Raw genomic sequence first — 7681 nt, 5'->3', positions numbered from 1 at the left:
GTGTCATTCATCTCGTGTTGTACAGCTCCAAATATGTAGGAAAATCCCTCGGAAAGTTCTAGGATTCAATCTTAAAGATAATGCATTCAAGTGACGTATAAGATAACATCAAATCAACAACTTTAGAGGTGGAATGAAATGCAACTCATCAAGTTAGTAAGGTGACTCATCGAGTCGTGTCGTGAAAAAGGCAGAATTCATGAAATTGCTCTATGACTCGTCGAGTTCAGGATGTGCACTCGGCGAGTTCATCGTTGTGTAATGAAAATATATTTTTCTTTAAATCCGACTTTTGGTGTGCTGAAGTAACATCAAAAAGACACTTATGCTATTCTCTTCTCCAATATTTATGCACTCTCCAACCCTCTCTAAAATCGAACTCAATAATTAAATTCCATTCTCTCTTGCCTAGACTCGATGCTTCTATGGAACAACTCTCTAGACTCTTCGTTTGCAAACCCTTTATCCAAATTCTGAAAAGACTAAAACAAAAATGTAATAAAAAGGAAAAACACACCACAAGCAAATCCTAGACTACTTGTCCAAACCAAAAAACAAAAACAAAATCAGAATCAAACAATAAAAAATGTTTTAACACAACCAAAGTAAAAAAGGATAAAACTTCAATCTTCATCACCTTCCTCCTCATCCTCTTCATCATCATCTCGTGCTCCGCTCCCACTTGCTCCGCTTCTTCTTGCTTTTATCATTTCCTTCCAAGTAGGCACATAAGGAAATTCACCCCCATCCACATGTTGGATGTTGAAGTGATTAAACAATTGGATAAAGGACCGGTAGGAAAAATTCAATCCCCTTCCCAAATCATCTTGATATCTTCTTCCCTCCTCATTTAACCACTCCGGGGGCATATCATCTTCGATTGGGATCACCGGTGGATCGTGATGTGCTTGCTCGCGTCTCGGCCTTACTCTCCTTCCTAACTCCTTGGGCCCTATCACCGCAACATCATGAGGAATAACATAGTGGCCCCTTCCATAATCTTCAATAATTCTGGCTCTTCTAAAAATAATAGGATTAAAAGAAGGGATCGGGACCATCGTCATCAAGTTCCATGCTCCTCTTTCCATTAACCCAGAAGATTTGGCTAGGCGGGTCACAAACACCCTACCACTGATCTTTGAAGTTTTGCGATCCTTGACGGACCCTAGCTAAATATTATGCCATACAGTACAGAAGATTGTAGAAAGTGTTTGGAGTAATAGTACTACATAAGTAGAAAACATCAAGGTAGGGAACCTTGTTGTCATCTTTCTGCATATTGATTGTATTTGTGATGAGGCGGTGAATCAATCTATGGGTGGGTGATCGAATGCTACCCTCTTGAGCGGACTTTGGGATATAAACTTTGTTAGCAATGGTATTCCACCAAGTGGAACCCACAACACCCTCCGGGAAATCCATGTAAAAATGCATAAGAAAGGTGCCAAAATCCTTAGTGGACACCAATTGTTGGTCATAGATACCCAACCTGTAAGCTAGTTCCACCATACTACATCGGCGGAATTCACAACCAAGGAGAAAAGTAACAATTCTTGGGTTGTAATAATCACTACCTTCACGGAAAGTGATGATTCAGAAAAACTCCCAACACAGCTCCTTGAACACCAGTTCTTGAATGCGAAATACTCAGTTCCATCCATCACAAGTGATGGATACTCCATCATTCATAAAAATTTTACCAAGTATAAGTGATCTGCAGGGATAATTGGGTCTGTAAACCTGTTTTATAGTGAGAACCTAAAGCTATCAGAAGTTGAGTAGCCTGTTGAGGGATGAACGGACTAGATTCAACAATAATGATCCATTATGAGTAGTCTGTCGGGGAATCAGACTATCTCAAGATAGTAGATTCAGATGAAGTAGATGTGATCCTGTTGCGAGGATTTCGTTCACATGAGGATATTAGGGCTTTGCGAAGATTGGTCACAGCTACCCTGGGAAGGCTAGGGTGTGCCCAGGAAGATGACTATGTTACTAGAGTGGCTTGGTATGTAAGGATTGGTAAGGAATGATTTCGAGGACGAAATCTAATTTAAGTGGGGGAGAGTTGTAAAGCCCCGTTTATTTATTAAATCAATAAATAAAATAACGAGCGAATAGTAGCCCTAAAATCGATAATTATTTAGCAAGGTGTTGATCTCGAGGAGCTAATCATTATAATTTTAGAGATTTGAGGGTTAAAATGTAAGTTTTGAATTTATTTTGTAAGTAATTGAGAAGGTAGAGACCGCTTGTTATATTATTGGGACTTATTATGAAAATAGTTATGAAGGTAGGGGCTCCATGGTAATTATTGGAACTTATTTTGGAAGAGAAAGAGAGGGGAAATCTGAATATGTCATATTTGAGAGTTGGGGGTTTAAAAAGGGTAAATTGTGGATTAGTCTTACAAAGATTTTGAAAGATGGGGGCTGTTTAGTAAAATCCGGACTTAGTTTGCAAAGAAATTCAAGGGACGGGGTTTAAAGGGTAAATATGGGACCTATTTTGAAAATAATTGTGCAGAGAGGCGTCGATAGTGTTAAAATGGGATTAAGTTTGGAGCAGCTCGGGTATGCCTCATGCAGCCTCCATATATAATGAAACAAACCCTAAACCTAGCCAAACCCTTTCCAACCGTCACCCTTTTTCCCCCTTATGCCTCCCACCACTCTCCGACCAACTAAGCCCAGCAAGGCCATCGCTACCCCTCCTCCGGTCAGAGTCCGCTGCCACCATTCTTCTGTTGTTGATGCTGTTTTGTTACCATCATTGTGTGGACGAGCCTACTGTCGCCGCTCTTTCGACATTGACGCCACGACGTTGCTGTTGGGGTTCCTGTCGGAGGTTGCGCACCTTCCTCGTCTCCACGATTCTATTTGTGTTGGTTTTCGGGAGATGCTGTTAAAGGCCCTATGGTGCTGGTGGGGATTTTGGTCGAGTGTAACTGTGAAGAACCACCATGGCAACCGTCCATGGTGGCTGTTGCCGCGAATCGTGAATACGCTACCGCCGCTGGACGCCGCTTGATTGATGCTTGGATCATATGTGGAAGTCAGAACCATGTAGGAGTATGTGTTTGGTATTGTGTTCCTGGAGCATATGTGTTTGTTTGCTGATCGCAAAAGCTAAAGGAGAAACTGCCATGGCCGCCATGGTGGCTGCCGCCATGCGGCACCGCCGGCCACCATTAGGTGGCTGTGTGTGTGTGTTTACTTTACTTAGTGTATTGTGTGTGCGTTTATTTTTAGTATTTTATTTGTAAATTGTAAAAATAGAATAATAGAAATCTCAAACCACCACCGTAGGGTGGTGGCTGCCGCCTCCTGCCACCAGCGACCGCCGTGTCGGGTGGCGGTGTGCTTGCTTTGTGAGTTTGATTCGTTTAGGGTGCTTGTAAACCCTAATGGACCTAATAAAACCCTAATGGGCTTAATAATATTCTAGTGGGCTTAATAGGCCCAATAAAGCCCTAATTGATCTACAAGTCCAACAAATTAATTAATGGACTAGTATTGGGTTGGAAACCCTAATTAGGGTTTGGAAAACCCTAATGCCATGAAACCCTAATTTGGGGGAATTAATCGGGACACACGGAAATTATTTAATAACTTGAGATATTAAATAATAATCATTGGCAAAGATTAATCTAAACGATATTAGACTTAATGGATTAAAGTCCTTAGAGGATTAAGTCCTTAATGGGTTAAGTAGGAAACCTAACCCTAATTGTCATTTTATGTGAAACCCTAGTCTCATGTGGGTTTATTATTGGGCCTTGATGATCGGGTTATTAACGGGCTATCCAAAGTCAAGCCAATGAACTAGAATAATTTAATGGGCCTAGGGTCGAGTCTACGGGACTTCAGCAGTGTGGGATTGTGTCTACTGGACTTCAGCAATGTGGGGTGAGTTACCGTCCAATAGCGGTGGGTCTAAGGCCACAATGTCGGGCCACCAGTAGGAGACGTATGATAGATGATTGTCTCTGTGATATCATCTAGGTTTGCTACTACCTGATACGTTATATACTAGCATGATATGTTATATGTGATAGTAGTAGAGTTCGGTTATTAGGACCGGAGGGTAGTCAGACACCCCAGATACGTCTGATAGTATGTGATGTTATGTTTATATGCTAGCATGATCTGTTATATGAGTTAGAGGTAGTAGGAGGAGAGCAGTCCCCGAGTTCGGTTGATAGGACCGAAGGGTAGTTCAGACACCCCAGATATGTCTGATAATCTGTTATGTTATGATATGTGATAGTAGTAGTAGAAGGGGGTGAAATAGTCCCCGAGGTTCGTTCGTTAGGACTGAAGGGTAGTCAGTACCTCATAATGGCTTGAAATGGGTAGTCAGCAACCCAGAATGGCTTGACACGGGTAGGTCAGCACCCCAGAATGGCTGTACCGGGTAGGTCGGGCACCCCAGAGTTGCCCGACAGTATGTATGCTATGTGATTATATGGTGTGTCGTATGATGGAGGAACTCACTAAGCTTTGTGCTTACTGTTTACAGTTTTGGTTTTAGGTTCTCGTTTTCAAAGGAAAGGAGTCGGCTTGATTGTAGCGCATCACACTATGGTTTTCCGCACATGAGATCTTTGGGATTACACTCTGATATTGTGTTATGATAACGTGTTTTGATTATTTCTACTTGGTTTTGACTTGACATGATATTATGGATGTTTTCTTATACTGTTGGTTTTATAATAAGGTATTTAAAAATGAAATTTTTGGCCTGTATTTTTGGGATGTTACATAGAGACAATGGCACGAGGCTTGGTTCTTTTGCTTTTGATTGACATCTCTTCTTGATGTAGCATATGTGATTCAATAGAAGAGTTACGATTATCACCATTAAAAGTTTTAAGATCCCCTTTATCTTCCAAACTTCCTCTATCCTCCTCTTGGACATCCGCATCATCCTCCACAACTGCTTCAAGAAAAGACAAATGTGTATCCTCAAAGTTGCACGATCTTTAACAACCTTGTTTTTCATAAGTGGATTCTTCAAGTAATCATGCAAAACGTGCACATCTGGTTCATAAAGGGTACGACTCGGCGAGTAAGAATTGTTTTGGATTGACCTCTTGCTAGTAAGCAATCTCTCTCTCCAACACTTCATCATCTAAAATTATTGAGGAAACCTTATCTTCTTTTGACTCTTTGGGGTTCTCCTTTTTCTCAGCTTCAAAAATTACCAAATCATCTCCAACCCTTAATGATAGTGTAGATTCATGCATATCTACCAAGGCACAAGTGGTATTCAAGAATGGTCGCACAAGAATGATTGACACTTTAGAGTCCTCTTCCATATCTAATATTACGAAGTCAACCGGAAATACTAACTCATCAATTTTGATAAGGATATCTTCACATACTCCCATTAGATGTATTATCGATTTGTCGGCTAGATGAATCTTCATTGGAATTGGCTTTGGTACCGGAAGGTTTAACTTTTGGAAGATGGAATATGGCATAATATTAATACTTGCCCCCGAATCCGTCAAGACTCGTGTGGTCATTATGTTCCCAAATTGACAAGGTACAGTGATGCTCCTCGGATCGCCTCTCTTTTCTGGCAGTTCACTCAGCACTATTTCAATAAATTCTTCTATATTTCTTCTTGTGGTAAAGAGGTTTTTAAGTAAACTACCATATTTCATTGTTTGTAATATCGTTTCAACAAACGAAATATTTACTTGGAGTGCCTTTATGTGCTCCATAAACCTCCTATATTCTTGAATCTGCTCATCAGGTATGGCTCGGCTCGGAAATGGAAAAGAGCATTGGTAAGGCTTCAAAAGAGAGCAGTTTGTGTTAACAGGTCTTCGACTCGTCGAGTCCATTTCGGGGACTCGACGAGTCGAGTCGTGGTTACTTGAATTCCATCTAATTCCTTCTTCTTTTCGCTCCATGTTGGGATTCTTCTGGATAGAGGTCAGAGGAGTGTAAATTCGCTCAGAATCTGTTGTTATTGCATTCACATGCGCCATTCTTGGATTTTGCTTGGTATTGCTAGGAACTCCACCGGGTGCTCTTTGGTTAGTTTGTTTTGCAATCTGACCTAGCTGTTTTTCAATGTTACGAATAGATGCTTGCTAATTCCTAAGCATATTTTGTTGATCCTTCATCATATTTTGATGCTCTCTAAGCATTTTTCTTTGCTCTTTCATTTCAGCATATGTATCATTGTGCCTCTTCTAAGACTCGGCTACAAATCTTGTGAACATATCTTCCATGTCAACTTTCTTCTCCAACATCGGTTCCTCTTTTGATAAAAGCCCCTTTCTTTTTGCTTAAATTTATCCTCCTTTTCCTTTTTGTACTCACCATAAGGAAGCCAATCCTTCTTGGGTTTCCGCCAATTGTCATCATGCCTATCACCACTTGAATAACACACTTGCACCCTTCGGTTCCTGTTTTCGTCAAGATCACAATCCTTAGTGAGATGAGGCCCTCTACAATTCTCACAGCCGACCCTAATGGCGTGGATGGATTGGTCCACCTTATTCATTCTTCGATCCAAACACTCTAGTTTAACCATCATTGCTGCCATGCTATCATTAACTGAGTTCACAACCCCCCGACTTAGCACATTCCGTGGGTTATGATATTCTCTAGAGTGCTTAGGGAATTCTTCAATTAGCTCTTTGATTTCCGGGGGTGGTTTGTTTGTGAGAGTTCCTTGCGAATCAAACAGTTACCTTGTGGTCACATTCACTCCATCATAGAAAATGGAGACTTCTTGTTGGCTATTTAGATCGTGATGTGGGCAGTTCCTTAGTAAACCTTTATATCTCTCCCATGCCTCATAAAGGGACTCTCCAGCTTGCTGTTCAAAGTTAGCTATGGCTTTCTTCAACTTGGCTATTTTTTAGGGAGGGAAAAATTGATCAATAAATTCTTCTTTCATCTTAGCCCATGTAGTGATGGATCCGAGAGGGAGTGATTTGAGCCAATCTTTCGCAGCTCCTTTGAATGTGATAGGAAGCAGACAAAGCAAAATGGTTTCACGAGGCATATTCGGAACATTGAAGTAATTGGATACATCGTTGACCTCGTCTAAGTACTTGTAACTGTCTTCGTGATCTTTCCCGTAGAAGGGAATTTCCTTTTAACAAGCTTAACAAAACAATATCAACAATTAGAATTAATCCTAACCAAAAAATAATCCATATTCACAAAATCATCTACCCTAAACAAAATTTAAAGGTTTTAGTTCATAACTGCAGTAAAAACAAACTCAAAAACAAATTCAACTAGTTCATACATAATTCAATCAAAAGCTTAGCTAAGAATGAATAGAATTTGCCTTAATCCTCTACACAATTGAACTTAGGGATGATTCCTCAGCTTCTCTCGGTCTAGCAGTGCCTTCAATCGCAATCTGAGCCTCCTAGGGTTCCAGAGAAGTCTCTATCTCTATCTCAAAGTCTCTATTTATATTTTTCTAGAAACAAAGGTGACTCCTCGATTCAAGGTCCTAACTCATTGAGTCTCTCATTAAAACTCCGTGTACAGCTAGGACTTCTAGAGCTTTGCGAATCTTCGATCCAACTCGTCGTGTCAAGCTTTGACTCACCGAGTTCTTCTTGTTTTTGGCATCTTTTCTTCTTTGTTTCCACTCCCGAGCTTCCAACTGCTTCTCCTGCTTTGTTTTTCTTTCGAGCTTC

General features: G+C 40.7%; 1 non-coding gene across 1 annotated transcript; it reads left to right on the top strand.

Moving 5' to 3' along the window:
- The first annotated feature begins 6766 nt into the window (after nucleotides 1–6766).
- On the top strand, nucleotides 6767–6873 carry LOC145077495 (small nucleolar RNA R71). Its single transcript, XR_013693238.1, has one exon. It is a non-coding gene; the product is annotated as a small nucleolar RNA R71 (small nucleolar RNA).
- Nucleotides 6874–7681: the final 808 nt, after the last annotated feature.

This window comes from Lactuca serriola, chromosome 9 (assembly GCF_051521515.1).
Source record: "Lactuca serriola cultivar US96UC23 chromosome 9, Lser_US96UC23_V15, whole genome shotgun sequence".
In the NCBI taxonomy this organism is placed as follows: Eukaryota; Viridiplantae; Streptophyta; class Magnoliopsida; order Asterales; family Asteraceae; genus Lactuca; species Lactuca serriola.
Note: the sequence above shows the minus strand (reverse complement) of the source record. Positions and strands in the feature narration are given on the sequence as shown.